Source organism: Protopterus annectens, chromosome 9.part0 (genome assembly GCF_019279795.1).
Source record: "Protopterus annectens isolate FY-2018-M chromosome 9.part0, PAN1.0, whole genome shotgun sequence".
Lineage (NCBI taxonomy): Eukaryota > Metazoa > Chordata > Ceratodontiformes > Protopteridae > Protopterus > Protopterus annectens.
Window position 1 is genome coordinate 216,078,918 of NC_056743.1, and position 26,747 is coordinate 216,105,664.

Consider the following 26,747-nt stretch of genomic DNA (forward strand, 5'->3'; position numbering starts at 1 on the left):
ACTTCATTTTAAGACTGGGTCTCATGTTATAGAAGTGCAGCACTGATTTGTCTTTTTCCAGATATCAGAGCTTAATCGCCACTCTCCTTGTACTACAAAATAATTCAGGTCATACAGCATTGAGTGGTGTTCCCAGTAATTAGGCAGAGGGTTTAAGAAAGCATAAAAATTATGCCATTCTTTGCTTTGCTCTATTTAATATTAATTTATTTACTTATTTGCTTATGTAGTGTAAAGTGTAAAGAAAAGATATTTAGCAAGCATAAGCATAGGCTGTAGGTGTGTAAAGGGTCCTGTTTATCCAACCTTTCTTCCAGCAGGCTGGTTGAAAGGAAAAAAAAAACAAGCAATGATTATACTGCATGGATCTCCAAAAGCAGCTGTATTCCACAAACAAACAAACAAACAAACAAACAAACAAAAACAAACAAAAAAATTCCTTGGAGTCTTAGCTAAGGTTTTATTTTGAGATGAATGAGTGCTACTGTATTGTGTGAAATTCCCTTGTGGGATTTCAGAATTTTAATGATTCTCAAAAATGAGGGGAGAGGAATGCCCAAGGAAAGATGTCTCTGACTGGTTACTATACACACTTAATCTAATACGTCTATCAGGACATCTAATTTGCATAAGACTATTTGCCACCAGAGTGCTTTTGTTCTGAACAGTATTCCTTTGTAATAATTTTAATGATCATTTAGTAGATGCTGTTTATTGTGGGATACTGTGGTAAACTTTACATTATAGATTATGTAATAAACCAAATACTTTCACAAAATATAAAAAATAAAAATAGATAAATGTTAATAGTGGAACGAGTACCCACTACTGCTGGGCAGCTTTCTATGTATGAGCCCTTAAATAAAATAATTGTGCATATAATTCTTAGTCTTTAATCATAAGTCTTTTGTCATTATCTTAGTTATTAGCAATTTATTGACAGCTTCTTTGTCTAAAAGGTTGTTTAAATTATTTATGATAAAATGCCTTGAGTCATTAGAATTTATCTTTATTAAAGACATTTTTGGAGAAACCTTGACTGGAACTCATTTAGAAAACATTTATGCAGTACTTTCACAATAAATGCGTCATCAGATTCATCTCATGTTGTGTATTACCATCCATGCTAGTTTTACAGGGCTAGTAACTCATACCGCTCAACTGTATCGGATTCCTCGGTGTTTCCCAGTTTTGGGCTCAAAATAATAGGGTGCCACAAATTCTTGATTGGCTCCTTTAAATTCTGATTTTCCTTTGCTGACTAAGAGACTTCAACAATAAATAAATAAAAAAAAACACTCTGTGGTGGCAGCATATTCTTCTTTAAGGAGGACCACCCACACACATACACACACACACACACACACACACACACACACACACACACACACACACACACACACACACACACAGACACGCGTGCACACACACAGTACAAAGAAATTGTCAGCTGCAATAAAACTGCTATGTTTGCAGGATTCTGGGTATTTCTTTCTTTTAACTTGAAAATAGCATGTATTTTCAACAGGGATGTTACATAGACTTGGTCCATTCATGTCTGTTTCACTAGCATGGACCTTGTTAAGGCTATAAAAGGTTCAGTGCTCATTAAAATCATCAAGGACTGATTCATTTTTTTCCTTGGTTCACACAATGGAGTCAAGAGCCTCCTTTATCTTTAGCAATATCCCTCCCGACTGCATGAGCACCAACTCACGGGGCCGGGGTTCCAACTTTCACATCCCACTGCATTCTGTGTGTTGTGTTCCTATGCAAATTGCAGGGATTGTGGAAATAAACAAGGGTAGCTTAATCATCTGCAGCTTCTGCAAAGTCTAACAGTCCTAGTGTTTGCTGCCAGATAGTCTGAGATCAAACCAGCTAGACAGCCGCTAAGGTTGGATCGCTTTGAAAATGGGGAAGCTCAGCTGCTTTCTCACTTGGAGTAAAAGAAAAGCAGTGAATTGTTAGCAATTTTTTCATCAGCCTCAAGTTTATTAGATATTAAAAAGCCCACAAACATGTCATCAAATGGAGCAATTCATCTCAAAAACTTAAAGTTCCTCATACTTTTACATGACAATGTTACATGGTACATCTAAGCATTATAATTTGACGTAGTTAATCTTCATTCCATTCATCACTGATGGGTTCGATTCTGAGTCCTCGGAACCAAGTCGGTCTAATACCAACCTCATGACAGCCAAACACTCTCGAGCTAAGCTTCTACCCATAGTCCACCTCCTTGGGACACCAGGCAGGAAAGCCACAGTAGACCCCATTACAGGGCCCCCCTCTTCCATGTCCTCCTCAGAAGCCCCGGTGAGGAGCCCCCAAAGAAGAGATCATGCAAGAGCAAACACATAGACTCCTCTGAAGAGCCTCTGACAGAGGATATGGTTTTCAATGATGGTGAAGGGTCCCCACAGTCACCTCCTGATGATGCCTCCTTTGGGGACATCCTTGAAATGTTGAAACAGAGGGGTGATTGGAAGCCCACTAACCCTTCTTCTGAGGAGTCTGTGTTTCTGCAGGCTTTCCATGCCAAGCCATCTACCTCTTCGATGACCCAGCCTGCAGACGAGCTGGTACAACTCATGGTGCAATGTGCCTGGAAGAACCCTGATTCTGTTGGGTCGATCCCTTGGAGACCTGACAAGATACCCCCCCCCCAGGAGAACCCACATTGGTCAAGAGGTTTACCAGTCGATGCTATGGTGGTGGCAGCCACAAAAAAAGATCTCGCCGAAGAGAGTCATACTATTCATCCGCCCATCAGAGAGTCTCGGGCCGTGGACAAATTGGGGAAGCGAGTTTTTGCTTCAGTGACTTTTGCCATACAGTCTTTGAATTACTTGTCACATTTTACGAGACTCCAAAGAGACTTGGTTTCCAAACTCTCTGGAGCACTCGCAGGACAGGTGCCTGATGAGGTGAGGGGCAAAGTTGCCTCACAGCTTGCAAACCTGGAATCAATCTCCAATTCGTCCATAAGGTTGCTCTCACATGCAACCGAAGGGGCAGCTAGAGCGGTGGACTCAGTCATAGTTAAAAGATGCCATGCCTGGATGTGCCTCTGTGACTTTGCAGACCCATTCAAGTCTTCCTTCTTGAATGCTCCTATTAAAGTATCTTCCCTTTTTGGCCCCAAGGTGAAAGACACCCTAGCCAGGTGTGAGCAGGATAGTAAGACCCTGTCTGCCGTAGGTCTACGTTTTTCAATCCTCAACGTTCCTTTTCCAGGAACCAGAGGAGCAGAAAAATGTGGCACAAAAAATCTCAGGGCCCTTTCCATGCTGCATATGGTGATGATACCCCCAGGGGCAGAGGGGGTAACAATTATGGAAGATGACCCTACTGAGGCAGAGGGGTCCGCGTAACCAGGGACCCAGGGATTCTTTCTCTGGGCAGGCTTACCAGTGCTCCTGAAGTGCAGCCCAATTTCTTTCCTCTGGAAGCAGTCGGGGGACGTTACTCTCTGCATCAGGCTTCCTGGCATTCAATAACTTCTGACCATTGGATGCAGAAGATCATAACCAGAGGCTACACCTTTCCCCTCATCACTTATCCAAAACTTCAGACAAAACTTCCCGAAGTTCCACCCAGTCAAAGGGAAGAAGCAGCTGCAGAAATAAACAAGCTGTATCAAAAAAGAGTCACCCAATTAGACCCACCAGACCAATGCGTTTCCGTATTCTACTCAAGATTCTTTTTGGTGCCAAAAAAGCCAAAGAACTGGAGACCAATTCTGGATATCAGCAATTTGAACAAGTCTGTTGCCAAAACAAAATTCCGGATGGTCACGGTTCAGTCCATTCTCCCTTTTCTAATATAAACTATAAAAGATAGCTCATACATATTAAACTGAGATAATAAGAAAAAGGTGAAGTTAGAGGCAAAGTAAAAATGGTAGTATTTACATCAAATGTAGCAGAAATGGGTAAAATATTCATTAGGCAATGGGACATTCTGAAGGTGGGAAAAGTTTTAGTAGAAGTGTGCAGTTGTGGATGATATGTGTCAAAGGCTGCAGTTCAGAAAGAGATAAATATAGTACAATAAGTGGGGTAGAGAACAGTTAGGTAGTGGTAGTAGAACTCAGATGGAAGTTGTAAGGAATAGTATGGAGAGTCAGGGAATACCTGCTGAAATTTTTCGAAGATGGAGCTGCAGCTTCTACAATACGAGTACATCTGGTGGCTATCTCTAACTATCATAATGAGTTGGATAATTCCCCCCTCATCTCGCTTTGGTTATGCAAAACCCATCTTAAAGGGGTCTCTCACATTAGGCCTCCAAACAGACAACCTATAGAGCCATGGAACCTCATGTTAGTTTTTCAGTCCTTAACTTGACCCACTTTTGAACCTGCAGTGAAGCGTGACCTCAAATTCTTACCTAGGAAGTCCCTTTTCCTAGTAGCCATCACATCAGCCATATGAATTTCTGAGCTTCAGGCATTATGCATTAAAAGGCCCTATTTAATCTTCCACAAGGACAGAGTATCACTCTGGACAAACCCATCTTTTCTCCCCAAAGTTGTTTCAGAATTTTCCATCAGTCAGACCATTGATTTGCCAGTATTTTTCCCAAATTTTACTAATAAAGGGAAATACTGTCTATATTCTTTGGATGTACACAGACAACTAAGGTTTTATATAGACAGAACCAAAGGAATACATAAAACTGACCAATTGTTCATTTCCTTCTCGGGGCCTAGAATAGGAAATTCTGTCTCCAAGGTCACTTTATCAAAATGGTTAAGGGACTGCATACCCTACATCTATTTACTTGCAAAACAACCTACACCACAGGATGTTAAAGCCCACTCTACCAAATCTATCCAGTGTCTGTAGCCTTCCATTACAGAGCCTCTATGGATGATATCTGTGCAGAAGCCACATTGGCTAATCCCTACACTTTTATTAATAATTACAAATTGAATGTGGTCTCTGGAAGGAGAGCTGCCTTCAGCTCAATGGTGCTCAGCAACGTACTTCCATAAGGGCCGCCCAAGGAACACAAGGTAGCTGGGGATTCTGTCCCATCAGTGATGAATGGAAAGAAGATTAACAACATCAGATAACATTCCAGCTGTGTTGTTGATCTTCTTTCATTCATCAATTCCCACCCTCCTTCCCCCTCCAAAGGCTCCTGGCGTCCAAGTGGTGAGCTAGGGCATTTGCGCAGAAATGGACTCTGCTTTACTAGTACAAGATGGGCAAACTTGATCTGAGGTAACAGGGAGAAGGGCACTATGAGTAGAAGCTTAGCTCAAGAGATTTTGGCTGGTGCAAGCTTGGTATTAGGCTGACTTGGTTCCGAGGGCTGGGAACCGAACCCATCAGTGATGTGTGAAAGAAGATCAACAACACAGATGGAACATTATGGTAAGACATAACTTCTTTTTTTTTTGCTTTAAAATATTATAAGTTGCATGGTTGAATACGAAAAGTCATTGCCTTGAAACATATTGTAATGATCTCTTGACTATAAATTGTGTTGCACATTAAATAAAAAGCCAAGTGTTTTCTTTGCCATGAAAAAGTGCTGAGTTTAGCAAATTTCCCAAAAAATGTGAAGGGAGAAAGTGAAAAAAATATCGTACGTGCTCATTGTAATTTGAGTACACAACCAAACTCACCTAACAAACAACAACCTTTAATTTTTGGCAGCCTTGATTTCTAATCACTGCCAAGAGCGCATTTGAATGATATATCTAGCATAGCCAATGGAATACGTAGGCAGGCTTGTTTGTAAATTTGACAGAGGGCGCGTCCTGTCCATGCTTGTTCAAGACAGTGAGAGGTTGCAAGCCAGCTATCAAATTTAAAGATTGTCCTGGTCCCAAAAATCAAAAAATAAGAGCAGCATTTGCAGTACACATTAAGTGTGGACAGGTCAGTGATGCAGACTAGTTTGGGCAGTGGGCACATATTTGCAAAAAAAATAAAATAAAGTAAATAATAATAATAAAATAACTTAATATATTACATATACTGCTAGAGCAGGATAGGTTTCTGAAATGTGCTATTCAACTAATTAAAAGGACACCCTGAACATTCATTGTTGTACAGGCATTCCAAAATTAAGCATTAGAACAAGGGGAATCTTGCCCACTGTGCAGAGGAATCTATTACTGTCTGGTTTTGCAGCAGTTCAACAGTGAAAGCAAACTATGTCATGACTTTGAAGCAGAGGAAAAGTGAATGTCCCCCCCCATGTTCACACACCGCATCCCCAGTATTCCCACATATGGGCTAAAACCCTTTATAAAACTCATAATTCTTTCTAGAACTGATGATATGGGGAGAAAAGATTGTGGAGTACATGCAATTAATAATAAGAAATGTGAGAATTACAACCAGAAAATGCAAGTGAAATGATATTTTGTCTACATTTCAAGTTAATAGTACTAATATTTTAATACGTGTCTGTCTGCGATTGTCTCACATTATTTCTGGACTTGTCTCTGATTCTTAAAATAAGATGTCAAGAGCTAAAGACCCCCCTCAAAAAAAAAATTTAAATGTGATGTTGGTGGGAAGAGGTTATGTAGTGATCTTTCACATTATTTAGTTAGAAGAGTACGCAAATGTTGTCAAAGTGTGTGTTTTTACTGCTTACATGGATGGAACACACCACAGACAGTATTGAGTGGATGCTGGATGGTATAAATGTAATTTAAACAGTTTGCTGTATACAAGCCCGATTATGATGAATTGTGATAATGCCAGCCGGTCAGTGTTGTTTGTCATCATTATTGTAAGAAAAAATAATAATAATGGGATATAAGGGTTGAATAGCTGATGTTAAGTTGTCCATCTCGCCTTCATTCTTGCTGGATGGGTTCGGAGCCGATCCTCGGCTCCGACTCGGCCAATACTAAAGCTCGAGAGCTAATTCCACTGGCTTGAGGCACCCCTGTATCCCACAATGCTAGGCGGTAACTACTCAGATCTCGTTTGCCGCTATAGCTGACGAGGTGCTTTTCTACCGACTCAGGCAGGTTAGTCAAAGATTTAATTCTAAAGTCTTCTATCTTAGACCCCTAGTACTCCTTTTTCACTAAAACCTTAGTTTTAAATACCCCTTTACCTAGTTTGACAACTTTGTTGCCCTTAATTCCTTCTTTTTTTTTACCTCTTTAGTTTTAGGCCTTAGGCCCCTTCTAGTCCCCCTGTGCGACTGGTATTTTATTTTTAATTAAGGCCTGTGTGTGTGTGTGTGTGTGTGTGTGTGTGTGTGTGTGTGTGTGTGTGTGTGTGTGTGTGTGTGTGTGTGTGTGTGTTTTTCTTGGACCCTTTATCATGTCCAAGGAATCGAAGGTCTCAGGCTTCAAGAAGTGTGACTCGTGCTGTCAGAAAATGTCTCTGACAGACGGTCACACTTCTTGTGTGTATTGCCTGGGACCTTTGCACCTGCAGGACTCTTGTGCTGTTTGTCATGGTTTTAGCCCTAGAGTCCTGCAGGAATGCAAGAATAAATTAATCTTGTGGGGCTTGTTAAAGCCTGAAGGCCCCCCAACTCAGTCTGTGTCGGGGAAGCCTTCTAAAACTTCCAAACATTCGGCTCCGGTTTCTGAGTCGACTGCTGGAAAGGTTAAGTCGGCTTCGACATCGGCTCCTGCCGGAGCCGATGTTTCCAAGCCTCATACTGTTACCTTGGCTCCGGCTGGAGCCGAGGCTGATAAAACTCCGTTGGCTCCGATACTCTTATCGGAGCCACAGTCTAGGAAGTGATCTAGATCCCCCTCTATCGGCTCCATGCATTCGGCGCCAGGATCTCCTCTTCTTTCTGAACGGAGCCATAAAACTCATTCCTCACGGTCTTCCAGGTTATCTGACCACGATTTGCAAAGGGTAGTGAGTAGACTTCTCAAGTCCGAGGCACTGGCCCAAATGCAGCATAGCCCGACTCAGCAGTCAGTGGCTATTTCCGTTCCCCAATACATTCCTCCTGCGACTCCTTTGAGTTCGGAGCCAGGGCTTGTCGAGCCATGACTGTCAGTGCGTCGGATCCGATACCTTCCCTTTCGGCTCCATCATCTGCTCCGATTTCCTCCTTGGAGGGATCTCGGCGCCGAGCTACCCTCGTCTGCTCCGAGGGGGCGAGTGGCATCGGACCCTTGTCCGACCCCGCTCTCCCTCTCGGGGCTTCGGCGCTGGTGAGTTCGGCTCCGACATCGGCTTCAGAGCCGTCCCTGTCGGTGCCGGGGGAGGTCCTTGTCTCTTCGGAGCGGGGGCCTCTGGCCTTGCCTGACAGGGGTGCCTTCGAGGTCATGCGGAGCGTGCTAGAACCAGGGTCTGAACCACAGTCGGCTCCTTCAGCCCCTCCATCTACAGTGCCTGTGGTGATTTCTACTCACCCCCTTGCCTTAGACCGCAGAGAGCCAACTCCTCAAGTTTCCCCATCTTCTCCTGACCCGGTAGGAGATCCCCCTAGGAAGAGGCAGTGCAAGAGGAAGCACATTGACTCCTCTGAGTCTATCACCTCTGACACTGACTTAGAGGAATCTGAAGGTTCCCCTCGATCCCCCTCTGAGGATGTCTCCTTTGCTGACATCCTTGAGATCCTCAAACAGAGGGGGAACTGGCCAGCCCTTAACCCTTCGGAGCATGAGTCAGTGTATCTTGAGGCATTTGGCTCTCGCCCTTCTACCTCCTGGGTGTCCCCTCCCTTTGACCCCCTTATGGAAGTGGTGGCAAGGAAGGCTTGGACGGCTCCTGATTCAGTGGAACCCACCCCGAGGAGACCATCTAAATTTATTACTGCCCCTAGAGATAAAGATTTTTTATCCAAAGGTGTCCCTGTTGATGCCATGGTGGTGGCTGCGGCCACTAAGAAGGAGTTAGCCGATCCTTCGGTTCCTGTCCATCCTCCTAATAAGCAATCTAGGACCAGGGACAGGTACAGCAAGCGGATGTTCTTATCAGCGACCTTTTCAACGTGTTCACTGAACTACTTATGCCACTTCACTCGTCTCCAGAGAGATTTACTCAAGGATATGGGTGAACTGATAAAGGATCCTACAGCTGAGGGGTTCAAAGACACAATGAACTCCCAGTTGGCAACCCTGAATTCCATCGTTAACTCCTCCATGCGGCTGGTCTCATATGCTGCAGATGGGGCGAGTAGAGCCGCAGGCACAGGTGTTGCCTTACGACGTCATGCCTGGATGCGGCTATGCAACTTTGCGGACCCTTTCAAGGCGTCCTTCACCAATTCTCCCTTTGATGGATCATCCTTGTTTGGTCCACAGGTGAAGGATACATTGACCAGGTGCGAGGTAGAAGGTAAGACTCTCTCTGCCGTAGGAGTCCGTTTTCTACCCCTTCTAGACCCTATCCCAAAGGTCAGAGGGAGGAAAGATGTGGTTCATAAACAATCCCAGGAGTCTCATCTGACGATAAGGTCGATTCCCCTCTAGAGGCAGAGGGGAATAATAATAGATGCCGCCCTAGAGGCAGAGGAGGTCCGCAAAACCAGGGTAGCAGAGAAATGTTCTCTGATAAACCCTTTCAGCATCCCTGAGGGGCTGCCTGGCTGTCCACCTTAGGAGGCAGTCGGGGGAAGGTTATCCCTGTACCCAAAAGCCTGGCTTTCCCTTACTCAAGACAACTGGGTACAGTCGATCATATCCGAGGGTTACAAAATTCCCTTTATTCACATCCCATCCCAACCCAAAAGATCCCTTCCAGACATTCCACCCGGTCTAAGGGAACAAGCAGCATTAGAAATTTCAAAGCTGCTATCAAAAAGAGCTATCCAATCAGTCCCAGCAGACCAGCAAGGATCCAGAATCTACTCCAAATTCTTTTTGGTACCAAAAAAAACAGGGGACTGGAGACCCATACTGGATCTCAGCTACTTAAACAAGTATATCAGGAAAACAAAATTCCAGATGGTCACGCTACAGTCCATTCTACCCTTCTTGGGTCAGGACAATTGGATGTGCTCGATAGATCTTCAGGACGCGTACTACCACATCAAGATGAACAGATGCTCCAGGAGATATCTCCGCTTCAGGCTGGGAGCCAGTCACTACCAGTTCGGGGCCCTGCCCTTTGGTCTCACTACAGCCCCCTGTGTGTTTACCAAATGCATGGCAGTGGTCGCGGCTCACTTGAGACTTCAAGGATTCCAGGTGTTTCCATATTTAGATGACTGGCTCCTTACCGCCACCACCAGACATCAGCTTCTTCTATCCAGGGACTTCACCATCCAATCTTGCCAAGCTCTAGGCATTTCAATAAATTTCGAAAAATCTGCCTTGTCGCCTTGTCAATCTATTACCTTTATAGGCGCCACCTTAAACACACTCAATCTTTCAGCCAGACTCACAGAGCAGAGAGTGTCAGATATTCAAAAACAAGTTTCCCTTCTCTTACAATGCAACAAAGTCAAAGCCAGATTAGTTTTGAAGGTGTTAGGACTCATGGCAGCAGCTATTCCCCTTCTCCCCTTGGCTTGCTTTCACATGAGGATCCTCCAATGGATGCTGTTTACTCAATGGTCCTTTCAACAGCTCCCGATGTCCCATACCATTTTGATAACTCAATCATGCAAGAATCAACTGTCTTGGTGGATTACATCACCTCAACTTCTCCGAGGAAGACCCTTCACCCCCCCCCCAGTCACCACGTTGACAACAGACGCCTCCCTGATCGGGTGGGGGGGGGGCATTATCAGGGCAGGACAGTCCAAGGCACGTGGCAACCTTTCGAGTGCCACTTGCACATAAATGTCTTAGAGATGAGAGCAGTGCTTTTAGCGTTGCAAGCCCTTCACGACTCTCTTCCCACTGGGACTATTGCAATTCAAACGGACAACATGTCTGTAGTGTGGTACATCAACAAACAAGGCGGAACCAGATCATACCCTTTATGTCGAGAGGCACTCAGACTTTGGCAATGGGCGATCTCTTCTCAGCGTTTTCTGATAGCAACACACATTCCTGGGAAATCCAGTGTTATTGCAGACAAATTGAGCAGGGCAATTCTCATGCCCCATGAGTGGTCTCTAAAGAAATCAGTTCTAGAAGAAGTATTCCTAAGATGGGGCCAGCCTTGCTGCGATCTTTTTGCTACTCCCCAAAACAGCAAGTGTCATGACTTCTTCACTCTCTTCCCATTACCAGGCCATCCCACCAGAGATGCTCTAGTTCACAATTGGCCCCGGGGACTTCTGTATGCCTTTCCCCCCTTTCCACTGATATCTCAACTAATTCAGAAAGCCATCGCCTTGAGAGTGACAATGATCCTCATTGCCCCTTACTGGCCTCGACAGATATGGTTTCCGTTTCTTCATCATTACCTTTTGGAGCAGCCTTGGCATCTGGACCCAGTACCAGATCTGATAACCCACTAATCGGGTCAGCTGCACCAATCTCTGCTTTCTCTAAACCTCACAGCGTGGTTTCTCCAATTCCAACCTTAGCCAGGCTTCCCTCAATATCTCGCTCGGTCCGAGATATCTTGATAGCCTCTCATAAATCTTCTACCCGGAAGATTTATAGTAGCAAATGGAAACGCTTCTCCTTTTGGGCAACGTCAAAAAACATAGATCCCTTTACAGCACCTATCCAGTCTATTCTAGATTTTCTAGCAGAACTCTTTCATTTAGGATCATCTGCATCTACCATTAGAGTTCAATTGGCTGCCATATCTAATTTTCATGTTGGTGTCTCGGAGTCTAGCATCATGGCTCACAAACTCTGTAAAGCCTTTTTAAGGGGTGTATTTCTTCTCAAACCTCCAATCAAAGATCCCACGCCTCAATGGGATTTGAACTTGGTTCTGGCATCCTTAATCCTTCCCCTTGAACCGGCAGCTTCATGTTCTCTGAAGTTGCTTCCTTGGAAGACACTTTTTCTAGTAGCTATAACTTCAGCGAGAAGGGTATCTGAACTCCATGCTCTGTGCAGTCGTCCTCCTCACTTAGTGTTTCACAAAGATAGGGTATCCCTCCGTACTAATCCATGCTTTTTGGACAAACTTGCCTCTCAAATAAACCTAAACCAAATTATTGATCTCCCGTCTTTTCCCTAACTATTCAAACAGGTCGGAACAAAAGCTACATTTTTGGATGTTCATCGCCAACTTAGATATTACTTAGATAGGACTAAACAATTCAGGAAATCTAATCAATTGTTTCTGTCATATGCGGAAGGAAATTGGGCCTTCCTGTTACTAAAGTATCCCTCTCTAGATGGCTCACCTCTACAATTACCTTCATCTATGAGATAAGACATCAAAAACTACCCTCAAGACCTAGAGCTCATTCAACTAGGGCATTAGCTACATCCGTAGCTTTTCAGGATAGGCTGCCAATAGATTCCATTTGTGCAGCAGCCACCTGGGCTTCTCCTCATACATTCATTTCACATTACAAATTGGACATGGTTTCCAGAAGCCGTGCCAATTTTGGTTCCACTGTTCTCAACAGTCTGTTCCGATAGGCCACCCGGGATAAGGTGCTAGGGACACGGTCCCATCCAGCAAGAATGAAGGCGAGATGGACAACTTAACATTAAGAAGTTATGTACCTACCATAATGTTCCATGTTAGTTGTCTTCTTCTCACCTTCTTTCTTGCGTCCCACCCTCCTTCCCCCAAGCCTGGACAGACCAACAGGAATTCAGTTTGTGTTCTTCCTCTGGAAGTCGTCATTCCCACACGTTCTTCCACCTCTTTTTCTCCTTTCTTAGGTCTGTGATACCTTTCACGCAGGTTGTTTTGAGGTGGGTTTCCCTACTCCATTCTATGGAGACTAGGGTTGCTTGGTATAGCTATCAAACGAGATCTGAGTAGTTACCGCCTAGCATTGTGGGATATAGGGGAGCCTCGAGCCGGTGGAATTAGCTCTCGAGCTTTAGTATTGGCTGAGTCAGAGCCGAGGATCGGCTCCGAACCCATCCAGCAAGAAAGAAGGCGAGAAGAAGACAACTAACATGGAACGTTATGGTAGGTGCCTAACTTCTTATTTTGGTGGGTCTTTTTGAAGCACAGAAAGTAGTTGGGTTGGGTATGCATTCTCCTATGGAATTGTGTGTATTATTGTTTTGGGGAGTGGATATGAGTTGTGAAATGACATGTATGGTGACAGATTATAAATATTACACTTGTAAACTCAGATAGTTGCTAGAATAACAGGTTTTGCATTATTATATATTTTCTGAGGGATATGAAGTCTGACATTCAAATGTCTGCCATTATTTATAACTATTAAGTGACTATAGTCTTCATGTTGGTATCCCAAAATCCCATTGGAGTGGGCACGGTTACATGACTGTGTATGCAAATTATTATGTTAACCAACATCCCAATTTTTGGCCAGTTGTACCTACTTTTCATTGGCCTTTGTCCAGATTTTTGATGTTTCCAGGTTGAGTGGTATGGGCTAGCTCATGCCCTCTTTTATGGTGCTGGTTCAAGTTGTTTCTTTCTTTCTTTTTCTTTTCTTTTTTTTAGTTACTTTTTTCCCCAAAAGGACATCAATCAGGAAAAGGTGTTTTCAGATACACCTTGGATATTAGTGAACACCTTACATATTGCAGTTTTTTTATATGGTTGACTGCTGTCCAAAGATTACCATATGCTTTGGTCGTGCCTGTCAAGACAGAAATGCTGTTCTGGTAGGAAGATCCAAAGTGTTTTAAATACAGAAGGAGATGTCCAAAGTTAAAACAAGCACAACTGGTATTGTTCCGTTTTGTTTGATTCCAGACTTAGTGCTGGACTGGCTAACTTAAAAAACAGAGAATATTCTGAACATGGCACTTATATTCCTGTTACTGGGGCCAAACATGAGTTCTGCACATTTTCTTTAAAAGACATTGATTGTTATTTGTTAGCCATGTATCTCTCGGAATAAAATTAAAGTCAAGAATCATTGTGCTAAAACCCAGTAAGCAGATTGTAGCAGCTTGTAGTGAGAAACTTAGGATGAGCAACATTTCCTAAGCTAGAAGCTCCTGGTAACAAATGTTAGGTGAAATGCATTAAGTAAATCATGCAGGATGTGCTGTGAACTAAAAGAATAGGCATCACCTATTAAAATAACTACCAGTCTTGTTAAACCTTTTAAGAACCTTGATCATTAAACCACTAAAGAAAACAAATTTTATTTAAAGATCATACTTAGCTATTTAGCTTAGGACATCTTGTTTTAATATGATTCATAATCTGAGGAGGTTTACTGGAATTCCTTTTAGCATTATATATATTATATAAATTGATCACTTCTCACTGTAGTTTGCTTTGAGCAGAGTTTTATTATTATTATTATTGTTATTAATAATAATTACTGTTTCTATTATTATTATTAAAAGGTTTATTTATAATGGTTGCCTATGATTAATATATTATTGCATATACTGCAACTGAAACTTTTTCTGTTCCTATAGTACCATTTTGAGGCAAGAAACATTGCCTCAACATTCCAGTCTATCAGATTCCAGTATAGTTTACATTAATATGGCACTGCTCAACACTAGGAGTCTGACTGTGTAAAAGTTGCCTGTTCTTGAGAACTTCCTTACAGCTGAGAAAATACATGTATTTGTAGATCTGATGTTGTCTTTCTCATCCATTCCTCAAATATTGGGTTTTGGATCTGACCTAAGGACCGACTTTGGGCATTTCTCAGATTTTGGATCTATAGCTCATGTTCCTCAACAGGACAATAATGGAATGTAGAAACAAGTTGGTGCTGAAAGGTTTACTGCCATCATATTCCTCTTCAGTATCTGGAACTTCCCTCTTCATGAAGAAGTTGGTGGAGAAATCCAAAAGGAAGTCAGTTGAAAAATTAGAGAGAAGCCTACAGAGTCAAGGAAGCACTCCTCTGACTGCTCTCTTTGTTCAGCTCCAGGGTTGGCTCTTCCTGCAAATGTTGCTAAAACTATGGATGCATCTACTTCCTTGGATCCATTTCAAAGTCTTCAAAGTCTCCGGTCTGTAGAAGGTTTACACCAGAGCTGATACCATTGGAATTGCACTCCCCCTTTCTGCAGGACACACCATGCAGAGATTCTAGACCTTCATTCACATCATCATCCTTCAGGTCTACCAGGAGCATTTCTGAAGCTGATGTGGACAGAATTATGAGAAAGATTCTTCAGACCCAAATTCAGTTGTTATCCTGGCTCTGTCTCCCATTGGATCCTTGAGCTTTGCTCCATCCCAAACAGTGTTGTTTGCTCCTACTCCGAACTGCCTCCCTTTGCTTGAGGATTTCCAAGATGTCTCCAATGGAGACGTCATCAAGTGGTGATCTTGGGGACTCTTTCCCCTCATCAAAATCAGTATCTCCCATGACTGACTCTTGGTGAGAGTCTAAGTGCCTCCTTTTGCACTTTCTCTTCTTAGGAACTTCTTCAGTGGGATGTTCTGGAGAAGTGTCAGAAGATATTAGTATACTCTAGTGGGTAGCCTGGAAACTTTGGAATGGCTGTCCCTGTGGGGTAGACTGTTGAGGCTCAAGGCACAAAGACAGATGGGTTTGGGAAGAAGCATCTAAAAGGGGGGAAACCTTCTTCTAGGAGCAGAGAAACTCTCTCTAGTACCTCAAATGTAGATTGCCCCAGAAAGAAAGAAGCCCACAGTTCCGAGGAGACATGCTTCTGGACTGTCGGCTTCTTCCAACCAAAAGGCAGACCACTCTATCGAGCCAGAAGTCGAAGCTGAGCTGTCCAATGCTGAGGCTCTGAGGGGCAGAGATGGCTCTGACAATTTCAGAGTTGACTACAACACCTCAGATTCTGCAAGAGTGCTACAGCTCTAAGAGTCATCTGGCTCTACCACACTCAGAATCTGTCCACTCAGAGATGGTATCGGAGTGGAATATATATATCTTCAGATCCAACATGGATAGCTCTGGTATTCTAGAATCCAAGTGCTTCAAAATCAAAGGTCAGATTGGAGAAGGAGCCAAAATAGGTGGAGTAGTACTGATAAAGGTCTTCAGACCAGATGGAAATAGGTGCCAGGAGAACTCTCATTTGAATTTGTATAGAGAGAAATGTTCTCATCATCCTATCCGCATCTGCTTCAGTCAGACTTCTGGATGAAAATGAAGAAGAAGCAATTTTTAGGGTCCTGGAATGGTGACGTCTCACTAAGAAAGGAGATGTAAAGCAGGAAGGTGATGAATCCAGAGACGAAGCACATCAGGTCCAAAGAAGCTTCATCAGATCCGAGTGGGTCAGATCCGATGACACAGATTTGACATTAGAAGCTGACAGATCTGAGCATTTTGCCTTTGGATCTGATGTAGTATCCAATAGTTTAGACAGCTTTAGATGTAGTTCTGCAGAAGATCTGGAAGGGTCAGAGGGATGCTTCCTGGCCTCTTTTTTCCTCCATTTTCTTGGAGGTTTGAGCCCCAGATACTGTCTCAGAAAATGTGGTATGAAGTAAACCTCTTAAAATCAGTTTATTCTTATGAGCCACCAGGACCCAAGGATTAAAGACCTTACATATTTCACAAGGCGCATTCAATTTAGCCAGACCTAGACAATAAATGCACGAATCATGTGCATCTGATAAAGAAATTTTGTGGCCACAAGCCTTACACATCTTAAAACCTGATGTTTTTCAGCCATGCCTAACTAATAAATAACCGGGAGATAAGAAAGGGAAAAGTTTGTTTTTTTTTTGTTAAGAAAAAAAGAAGAAAGTTAAAGGGAAAAATTACAATCAATGGTAACTGAAAAAGTTACTATAAAGGTATAAGAAAAGAAAAGAAAACAGCGCAAACATATTACAAAATTAATATACAAAATTAAAATACATTATGTAGCTTTTAAATCAACGTTTTTCATGTGTTACATATTTTTACATACTTGCATATGTATACATATACATTTTTATATGTATATATTTTTGACGTGTGAAGTAAACGTGTGCATACACATACATATATTTTGTTTTTGTATATATATATATATATATATATATATATATATATATATATATATATATAAAACATGTTTTTCTTTACATGGTTCAATTTGTATATTACTGGTGTTATATATTATTTAAAAAAAAATCTTAACTTTTATTTTAAAATTGATTGTGTCCATTGGGAGGGGTGTTCATTATGAAATGTAGCCAATGGGAGTGTTTTTGTATGTATTTAAGAGCCTAAGGAAGCTATCTATACTGACTCTGATAAAGTTTCCTGTGGGGAGACGAAAGCGCTAAATCCTTGCTCAGTTGTGCTGTATGTGAAATAAAAGAATTTAATTTGAGAACATTGCTGGGATTTCATCTTGGAAGAACTCTAGACTGCCTTTTTTGGTGCCTTGTGTTTTACTGGAGCTTTGGAGTTTAAAAGAAAAGAAAATACCAACAGTGGTAATAGTGACTTACACTAAAAAGTGTAGAAAGGATAGAAGAGGACTATTACAGAGTACAAAGGAAAATGCGATATATATATATATATATATATATATATATATATATATATATATATATATATAGAGTTTACCTTTGAAACGTTGAAAATCATGTTTCCGATCTGCCGGTTGGGTGAACTGAAATGCCAAATTCTGGATGTCGAATATCACGGAAGTTCGTAACTCAGCAAATCGAAAAGCAGATTCACTGAGTTTCGAACTCTGATGTCGAACACACAACTTAATGCAGGGGGCAAGCTCCTCTGCACCCTCCACACCCCCCTACTTTAATATTCTCACTCCAAGATCGCACTACAGTGGGGAAAGGGTCCATTTCCCGATCCCCACTATAGTGCTCTCTGCATCCAAAATGCTGAATCTGCAATGAGCGAATGTCAGTGTGCATTCGCTCATTGCACATTTGATGCATTTTTTTTCGGCTATCCGAAAACTAGAAAACGTCCTTTCGCACAATTCACTTTCACATATGTGCATTATGCACATGTAAAAGTAGACCGTGTGTGTGTGTGTGTGTGTGTGTGTGTGTGTGTGTGTGTGTGTGTGTGTGTGTGTGTGTGTGTGTGTGTGTGTGTGTGTGTATATATATATATATATATATATATATATATATATATATATATATATATATATACACATGTATCTAATTTTTACTTACAAACTAACACCAAAGCTCGAGAGCTAACATGACTACATCTGTATGCAAAGGCTCTAAGGTATGATGGGGAACTAGGGCATTATGTGTAATGGAGGAGCTTGAAAATTTTCTATCTGCAAGCTATAAAAAGCATCCGAGTTGGATCCAAGGGTTGAATCTGAACCCATTTGTTGAGGAACAAATGAAAATTGACAACATCAGAGCAAACTTTTCTCCAAATTCTCATTTTTCACCTCCAAACTGTACATAGCTTTATTCTCCTCCTCCTCCATGCTTCTGCTTTCCTTAGGTCTATTCCTTGCTGCTGTTGGAACCCTCTGGCTGGCATCATCCAACAGCTTCAAAGAGTAGGAGAAATACTGCAATGCCCTGGCCAAATTTCCCCGAGTAGTAAAAATGTGAAATCAGGCCACTAGCATAGTGGGATTAACCTTGTCAACAAAGGATAAAAATGAATACATACATAATAAATAAATAAGATGAAAAACCTTCTTACATTTATGTGTCTTGTACCAGTTCCTATATATTAATTTCTGTCTTGTTTTATGGACACTAAAGATCCTGCCATACCAGACCTCCTCCACTTCTGAAATCCTGCTAATACTAACAAATCTTGGTCCAAGGAGCTCAACCTTCATCTCAACATAAACAAAAACTGTTGGTGAGCTAGGTTTCTTATACAAAGAATTCCATACCTATGGAACAAGCTTTGTTTGCATGCCAAAGAGTGTAAGATATTGGTCTCCTTCAAGTTCTGCCTCGATGACTGGATGAGTACACACAAATTTATTCCTGAGGCAAGCAGAACAGCCCTCACTGATCAGGCTGGAAAATATACCAACTGAACTTTCTGCTTTGCATGAACCTGTAAATGTATGAATGGGAATGCTTCTAACCATTGTTTTACTGATGGAGCATAACATACAAAGTCTTGTTAAGAGTTTGCTGAAAATGACAAGTTCTGAATGTGTGGTATGGATGGGAGGGAGGCATGGGTTATTGACTATGAGGTATAGTGAGATCTGTTTTCTGAGTTGCAATAAATAATTATTATATACCATTTAACTATTGACTGTTGATTTTTTCTCCTTCTGCATTTCATGAACAAAATGAGATTAGTACTAGGTCAGATTTCTGATTATGCTACCTGTATAATGCCTAGTTTAAAAAAAAGTTTAAATACAATCACAAACAGGAACAGTTGCAATCAACTAATTCTGTCCTTTGCTGTGAAGTAGAAATCTTACACAAAACCAAAGCTGAACCCTCAGTATATCTGAATATGCAACACATTTGTGAGATGTAGGTAGAATCTTTGTAAAGAAGAAAACTGCTTACAAAGCCATCTTTGCTTACTGCTTCTCAAGTTCAGATGTGACTTTCACATGGACATTATTGACTCCCAGATCAAGAGGATATAATGTTTGCTCCCCACTTCTCACTCAGTATAAGAAAATAGTAAAATAAACCTCTCTGGCATAGTATTGTTAGTAACATTTTGAGACAATTTCCTTCTTATGACAAGTTGTGTTTGATAGACAGTGGACACAAAACTGCCAATAAGCAGCGTGTTGGTACTATGAGGTCTGTTCATGAGATCCTGCTATAATAATTTAATCTGTTCATCTTATCCTCTCTGATATAAACGTAAGTCTATGATGACTGCATGTATATTGTATTGTGGACATACATATCTAGGATGGTGAACTACTTAGTTAGAATGAATGAGTGACATACTATATATTCTGGCCAGCAACATTTATTGGAGCACATGTTAATGAGGAACATTGTATGAAAAAAGTGCAGGGTCAAATGGATCTCCCTAAAAGTAGCTAACATTCCTTCTCATATGTGCTGACATAGTAAGATAAATCCCTTACTGTGACATAGGTGCCTCAAGTTCAGTCAGTAGTTCTGACATCTATTGGAGATGGCACTGGGGAGGACAGGAAATTAGATTTAGTTTACTTGCCTCACTTCAGGAAGAGAGGTGAAGAGTATGTGGTTGAGAATGCTATCCATAGTTGAATCTCTTGTGGATACCAGGAAATCACATGGAAGATACAAATTGCAGTGGGTGGGGGAAAGGTCATGTAATCATCTGGCATGCAATGGCATGAACATACATCACAAAGGCTTATTGCAAGTCACTGCATTGTGCAAAGATGGACATGGGCCGAAAAAGTAGGGTGAAGAACCCTGTCCTCCCACTGCAAAGATGATGGCTTCCTTTCCCAGTTGCCATTGCTTTTACTTCAGAGAACAAATAGACCAAAGAATTTAATCCCGGAGAACAGACAAGTCAATAGGGTAAATGGGCAGACTGGTCTGGCGGTTATGAAAGGAGGGGGTCTTTGCAAAAAATAAATTGTGATTAGAAGATCTGAAGTGGACACTTGTTTGAAATGAGTGTTTTATGCAGTGAGTAAGCCCCCCACCTTCTGCATATGAGAGGGTTCTTCTCCACATGCTATGTCACTTAATATGTTCACCATCAAAACTGCTATTATTACAGAGAGAAAAACATATTCAAAAGTAGTGCTTGAAATTAGTATGATTTGAGCACTTGTGTTCTAACAGATGAAATGACAGGGGAATCAAACTTTTTCACTTTATGCAGTCAGTTCATGTGTAGCTTTCCATTCAGATTGTTCAGTTCTTCTCCTGCAAAAATGTTCTTTTAACACAACATTTTTTAGTAAATTATAGATGCAGATATGTTCTAAGAAAGCATTACATTTGGAGTGGAAGAGTATGCTTTACATCATGGCAGATTAAAACAAACCATAATCACTCAAAGGGCTTTTAAAACATAAAGCCGAACATTCTGAACTAAATATACTGGCCATATAAACAAGGACCTCTGTAATGCAACAAGGATGCAGTTATAAAATAATTATAATTATGTTTTGTGCCATAATTAAAGCTGAGAAGCAGCACATAGGACATCAGAACATTTTTTATCATTGTATGGTGCTGTTTGTTTTTTAGCCTGGCTGCTTCTGAGAAGATGTTACCTTAAGATGATTCTAACCTTAAAGGTATAATATAAGCAGCAACTGACCTGATTTTGTAGGATCACTGGCGGCAGTTAGCTCTGCTTTTTTTTCATCTCACCCTGATTCTGTGGTCATGCATATTTGCTTCACAGTTATCTCTTTCAAAAGACTGAATATTTATTTATTTTGTATATGATCGTTTGAAGGCACATTCTCACGTTTCATTTTCTATCTGATTTGACTTCACTCAAGTGTTTGCTCAGAAAATCCCATTTCACTTTATTCTTAAATTATATGTACAAGATATTGTGCAGTGAACTGTACTTTTGATTCCAGACCAATTAAAAGAAACCTTAGAAACCTCTGCCCTTGCTTAATTGTTAGCTATAAAGCAAAGTAGTGTCATAAATCAGCTGATGATGAAATTCAGTTTTGTAGTTAAAGTAGATAATAGTGGTGCATTAATGTGGCAGATGAGGTTTGTTTCTTTAATGTAGCTATATATTTATTACGTATTAATTTATCTGATTATATATGTATTTCTTATATTGCTTTTTTAATGCATTTATATATTCATTGCATATTTATTTATTCATGTATTTCTTTATTATCTAAGTTCTTCTTTACATATTTATAACATCTTCATTTTGCACATATGTATTAATTTCTTATGTATGCATTTTTGTATTTATTTATTTCATTACATCTACCTTTATTTATTTCCATCTTTATTTTGTCTGCACTGCACTGTGGTGCTTTGGGACTGGCATTCCAAGATTCCACTCATTTGTGGTCATCTACTTGCAGGGTCACTCAATATGGTGTGCACAATTGCTTTTCACCATTGTGCCGTAGGCTAAAATAAAGTATGCTTCACTAATTCATTAGGTGTCTGGTTAATTGGCTTAGTAGGCTACAGTAAAAGGGGAAAAGACATAATTAGGCATATTCTAGAACAAAGTGTATACTTATGTAGCAGTCTTGAAAAAGAGCTCCTGGCTAACCAGTTCTGGTGGCAGTGCTGGAGATTTTGGGGGCATTGCATGCCAGTGAATGATTTATCTGTAAGGAGTACTTGGGATGAAAATTCAGCTGCCCAACATGACATACTCTGCTAGGCGTGAGAACTGAAGGTCTATGATTCCATTATGAATACATATTATTTTATACCACCGTTTTGGGGGGGGGGGGGTTAGACCACTTAAAGTATCTGAATTCAAGGCATTTTTCAATGCTAGAGAAAGGATTGCAAAATTGTTTTAAACTGCCTAATAATGAAGTATGCATCTCCCACATTTTTCAATTCTAAAGTAAACATTAGGGGTTATAAAAGCTTTTACAAGATCCTGCACAGCAATGCTTTAGCAAACTATTGCTTTAACAAAACAAGTAGCTGTATTTCATGTACTGGCTGAGGGAAATAAAATAAACTTTGTTTAATAAAGTGCATTGTTATCAAAGTAAACACTAGGGGTTAAACACACTTTCACATGATCATGCACAACAGTGCCCTGCTTTATGGAAAAGAGAAAAAAAAACATTTGTCACAGACTGAATGGTATAACTTTTTTTTTCTTTTAATAAAGTCTGTTATTATGTTGACGAGATTGCTGAAGAAAGAGCAGTATGCCACTGTGTGGAAAAGTAAAATTATTTCTAAGATAAAACCTGTGATCACAGATGAGAATTTTATGAGAATCATACTTTGTAAGTAGAAATCCAAATGTGAAACTTCACTAAATTCCCATTTTATACTTTAAAGTGAGTAGTAGACCAGGGGTGTTGTTATATTTGCTGAGAGTGTGCCATCTGAAACCAGTCAAAAATGTGTTTTTACTGTATGTCAGTACAGACTTAATATATTAATTACATACATAATTATTTGAGTATCAGCTATTATCAGCTTTTGCTCACTTGTTTTTGAAAATACAGTAGCAGTTTCTAGCACTACCAGATCAAGTCATTATGGTGAAAAAAGAGCAAAATGACAATTGTGCAATGTTTTAGATTACTGAATGCAAATTCTCTGTAAATTGTTTAGATGGAAACAACTGTGCAGCTTATCATAACCTTAATCATTATAACAGTTTTCCTTTCTTCTCTGTTGTTTATAAAACATGTTCGAATAGCTGTTAGTATGTACAGTGCTGAGAGAAACTTAAATGATTTTTATGTGATTTTCATTTGTTTGCTATTTTTAGGTTTATTTGATGAAGTCAGAAACAAAATAGCCAATAATCCTTGTGAGCTGGGGTGGAATACCTTGTGTATTTGTAAGTAAAGCAATGATATTTTATTCACTAGTAGTTTTCAGTATATGCTGTGATTTACCATAATATTGCCTGCTAGAAAAGTGTGGATTTTTACATAATTATGCAGATGTTCCAGAAGGTAATGAAAGAATTCCCAAAGTGATTATCTTGGTTAATCAACCTGTGTGTTTAGGTATACAAATGCATTTGAACTTAAATTTTATGGACATGTATTTCCACTAGCCTTTCCATAGCTGTTTCTTTGAATGGGAAATTCTAGAGATCAGGAAATATTGAAAAATATGAAGGTATCAGGTACAGCACAAATAATAATGCGTGATTCCAACATATTGCACTAGAACAGATTAGGTGATCCAAACAAGCTTAATTCCTTTTAAATATTGCTTATTTGGAATGTGTAAGAATTCCACGTCTTTGGAAATTAGAAATTCTTGTTATATTGTTATGAACTGTGTTACCACCTATCCTTCTGTGTTCATGAACCACTTAACCTTGGTGAGAGTTTCAGTGTCAGTAAACTGAGTATGATAGATGAGACTTCACTATCCACAAAAACAGAATTCAAGTCATTCTGTGTGACTGGTTGTTAGCACAGAGGATTAACGGCGAGCTGTTGATGAGTTGCTTCTTGTAATGCAGAGGTTGATCCCCACAATTTTTAGGGCAGTCCTTAATGAAACAGTACTCCTTGGCTGAGTCTGTAAAATGTCCATGTACATCAGTGCTTTACTCTGGACAAAAGACATACACACACACACACACACACACACACACACACACACACACACACACACACACACACACACACACACACACAAAGAAGATGCACCCAATGGACATCCTCATGAAATTCACAAACCAAGTCAAATGACTCCTTTCAGCATAGAGGAGCAGTGACCATATGCTAAGAATTACCAGGAGTGCCCAATTTCTCAATTTCTCTTCTATCAAAACTCTTTTGCTATTTATTTCTACTTGTTTGTCCTCAGATCCCCTATCCAGTAATTCTCATTTTAAACAGTTTTTGAAATGTGTGTTGCATATATGTCCACTTAGGGACCAGTTGGCTTTTTCTTGGGATCTTAACTTTGTACTTGAAAAGCTTTACTCCTTTTTCTGTTTGAACCAGCTTATCAGGCCGATTTGAGGTCCTTAACATGGATGCTTGTTTTACTCATTAGTCTGACTTCTGCTAGGAGAGTATCTGGGTTACAAGGACTTATGGTGAATCAAACCTATCTCGTTTTTCACAAAGACAGGGTATTTTTGAGAACTGAACCTTCTTTTATGCCTAAAGTGGTCTCAGAGTTTACCTTGAGTCAGAATATTAATTTTCCTTACAAAAGCTCAAAAACATTAATCTACCAAGGCAATACCTTTTCGTTTCATTTGAAGTCTTGGTATATGAACATTTGAGCAACTGACATATTTGATTGTAAATCCATGTATGTTGTTTAACTAGCTTCCTGTGAATCTTGCTCTTGTTTCTATACTGGCAAAACTGTCAGATGTTTATCTAGACAGTTTACAAGCATACACTGGCAGTAAAGAAGAAAGATCCTAACAATGCTCTTGTTAAGCATGCTGCAGTCTGCACAAACTTTAAGACATTTTCATTCTTTGTTCTTGATTCAGTTAGTGCAGACAATTGTACTGATGACTACAAAACAAGGCTGGAGTGCCGTGACTCTGCTTCGCAAATCAGGTTAAGAGCAGCTCGAGCTCCTGGATTAAGTGAGGCAATCAATATTAAATGTTTTTTACAAGTAAAAAACTTTTGTTAAGTATACAAGCGTTTTTAGGTATTGTTTAGTGTTGTTTTTCACCAAGTGTTTTTAATTTTGGCTCATATTTAGTGTTTCTTTAAAGATTTAGTTTAGGTGTTCACCTGCTTAATTACAATGACATGATCACACAATGATTGGTTACATCAAGTCACATGATTTTTAGGCTCCTTTTTAAAATGGTTGTTGAGTCCTGAGTGTAATTTCTGATGACATTCTGATTTTTAAGTTAAAGAACAAAAGTGTTAAAAAAATAGTCCTTAGCCATACCTTGGTGGATTAACAGTTTTGAGTTTTTGTACATGTACATTTTTGAATTTTTGTACATGTGTTCTTATACCCCATTTGTTTTTTTTTTGTTTTGTTTTGTTTTTTTTAAATATTAATTTCCTTGCCTTTTTCTCCTCTGAACACAAGAACAAAGGAGAAGAGAATCTACAAACTCTAGGTGTTCACGGGTAGCTCAGATACTACCTAGACAAAATGCATGCCTTCAGGAAAGATGATCAGCTGTTTTTCTGTTTTGAAGGTAACAGCTGGTGGAAAAGCAGACAATTTTCAGATGGTTGCCTCATGCTATTGCATGTTTTTTATTTATTTTATTTATCTATTTATTTATTGCCTTTGTTTACCAGTAGAGTCCATCTGAGCAGCAATTCCCATTTTCAGCAGAGGCCCAGGGGGAAAAGCTCCAGAAAATACACTTGGTTGCATAATTTAAACAATATAATATACAAACATTTTACTTAGTTTAAACAATATAATATGCAAACATTTGTGGTGAATACAGTGTAGTATATACATAGTTAGGGTTTTACTGCAATGTTTAGGCATGTAGGAAAATCTGGAATAGTATGATAATTAGTTAAGGAGAAATGGGTATAATAATGGAATAGACTGAGAATGTAGGTGTAGAGAAGTCTTAAAAAAGTATGCAGCAGAGGTGCTGCTATGGGGTTAAGGAAGAATATATAAGGGGTAGAGATGTTGTGGAGGTTTAGAAAAGCAAAAAAAAAAAAAAAAACGTGGATAAGAGATTAGAGGCAGTGTTAGCAAAGATTGGTGTGGTATGTTGATGGGATGAAAGGATAAGGCAGTTCAAGTTTTGATAATAGAGATGGGGACATGAGATGAAGGAAGTGGATGTAAAGATAAGAGAAATGGCGAGAGAAGTGGAAAGGAGATGAGATAGAGATGGTGATGTGAGACAGGGGAGTACTGCTGTGAGAGAGGAAACTGAGCTGTGGTGAAGCAGTGTAAGGTTAAGGAGGTGATGTGAGTAAATAGGTCTGATGGAGGAGGACAGGGCAAAGGTGTGCTAGCGAAGAAAGTGTGGCTTCATCAGGGTAGTAGCAGGAACATAACCAATAGGAGTTTAGTTGTTGTTTTAAGTTGTACATGAAGCTTGAGAGGGTGTTATTCAGCTTAAGTGATAGATGGATGTTGTTTCTTAGTTTGGCAATGGAAGTAAAGAGCATCACCTGTGGTGTTGTTTGACAGTGGAAGGTAGGAATACTTTATTGCTAGAGCATAGTTGTCTAGGAGATGTATATTTCTGTAGTGTGTGCTGAAGAGAGGGACAGTTTTCAGGCTTGTGTATAATGTTGTGGGTGA

At 40.2% G+C, this 26,747-nt stretch overlaps 1 protein-coding gene across 4 annotated transcripts in view; it reads left to right on the forward strand.

The window, feature by feature from the left end:
* Nucleotides 1-26,747, forward strand: part of SOX6 (SRY-box transcription factor 6) — a 2,230,635-nt gene that overhangs the window by 419,067 nt on the left and 1,784,821 nt on the right. For all 4 annotated transcript variants that reach the window (XM_044082775.1, XM_044082774.1, XM_044082776.1 and 1 more), the window contains exon 2: nt 23,278-23,349. The gene's annotated coding sequence lies outside the window, so the exon portion shown is untranslated. The remainder of the gene's footprint in view (nt 1-23,277; nt 23,350-26,747) is intronic.